This window comes from Homarus americanus, unplaced genomic scaffold (assembly GCF_018991925.1).
Source record: "Homarus americanus isolate GMGI-L3 unplaced genomic scaffold, GMGI_Hamer_2.0 scaffold54495, whole genome shotgun sequence".
NCBI classification, from domain to species: Eukaryota; Metazoa; Arthropoda; class Malacostraca; order Decapoda; family Nephropidae; genus Homarus; species Homarus americanus.
In genome coordinates, this window is record NW_024736228.1 from 31,150 (window position 1) to 32,871 (window position 1,722).

Genomic DNA, 1,722 nt, shown 5'->3' on the forward strand with positions numbered 1-1,722 from the left:
CATAAAAGTGTACAAAAATCTTAAAAGAGGGATGGGTAAAATTCTCAGAGAAAATCACTGGTAAGCGAGTAAAAAATGGTGATAATAAAAGAGATATATTACGGTGGATGGTAAGATTAGCTTCGTGGCGGATGACCTGACCTGACCTGACCTGACCTAACCTAACCTAACCTAACCTAACCAAATCTTATAAATGATAGCAGGAGATTAAACAAGTAATGAGGCTACTGGACTGGTGGTATATTTAGAGGTTGAGGAAATAGGACTAATGACAAATGGTTCCCCAAACCTTCCTCGACAAACAACCGCCACAAACATACTCCCAAAACAACCATCTACCACAGTTAACAGAGCTATCATCTACTTCACTATCACACGTGCTGGAAGGAACAGTCCTGCCCTCAAACACAAACTCACTACATTATTACCCCGGCTTATTGTTTCATTAATTTACACACCTGGTAAAACTATACAAGGATTCTTTAAGTCCATGGATTTGATCTAAGAATCTTTTGGCGGCTACAGACACAAACGAGTTGCTGAAGTTAATAAAGATGTTATGAAGTTTCCAACATCTAACATAACGAACGGGCCTGTCCGGGATTTGAACCCGGGACCTCCTGCACCCAAAGCAGGAATCATACCTCTAGACCAACAGGCCGCTGCATAATAAAGAGAAGATAGATAGATTTAAGGAATTGATGCCATGCAATGATAACGTGAGTGACGTGGATTTGATAACCAGTTCCGGTCAGATGTGACAAGGGTGTTATCCAATGTAACCCCACTAAACGTCGCAGCTTTTCTCCAGTTACTCTAATTTTCTCCTGTAAAACGTCTCCTGGACCCTACCTGGAAGACGCCTCCTGGACCCCACCTGAAAATCGCCTCCTGGACCCCACCTGTAAGACGTCTCCTGGACCCCACCTGGAAGACGACTCCTGGACCCCACTTGGAAGACGCCTCCTGGATCCCACTTGGAAGACGCCCCCTGGACTACACCTGGAAGACGCCCCCTGGACTACACCTGGAAGACGCCTCCTGGACTCCACCTGAAAAACGCTTCATGGACTCCACCTGAAAGACACCTCCTGGTCCCCACTTGAAAATTACCCCCTGGATCCCACCTGCAAGACGTCTCCTGGAGCCCACCTGGATGACGTCTTCTGGACCCCAACTGGAAGACACCTGGGCCCTACTCAAATAAGACTCCTTGACTCCACTTGTATGACACCTCCTGGGCCCCACGTGAAAGACCCCTCCTGGACCCCACCTGGAACACTCCTTCTGGACCCCACCTGAAATACGGCTCTTGCACCCTACCTGAAAGACGGCTCTTGGACTCCACCTGGACCCCGCTTGAAAGACGTCTCCTGGGGCCCACCTGGAAGATACCTGGACCCCACCTGGAAGACGCCTCTTGTACCCCACTTGGAAAACACCGCCTGGACCCCTACCTACCCTGATCTATCATAACCTGTTCTAACCTATCCAAAGCGAACCTTATCTGTCGTAGTCTAGGCTAATATCTCCTGAGTCACTATAACGTGAGTCAGCGGCCGTGATCGTATAGTGGTTAGTACATTGCGTTGTGGCTGCAATAACCCAGGGTCGAATCCTGGTCACGGCATGGGGATGACTCTAAGAACCTTTTGGCGGCTACAGACCCACGAGATGTTAAAGATTATAAAGATGTTATAAAGTTTTCAACATCTAACATAA

At 47.9% G+C, this 1,722-nt stretch overlaps 1 non-coding gene across 1 annotated transcript; it reads right to left on the minus strand.

Moving 5' to 3' along the window:
- Window positions 1-589: 589 nt before the first annotated feature.
- Trnap-ugg lies at window positions 590-661 on the minus strand. The gene has a single exon. It is a non-coding gene; the product is annotated as a tRNA-Pro (tRNA).
- Between the last annotated feature and the right edge of the window lie 1,061 nt (window positions 662-1,722).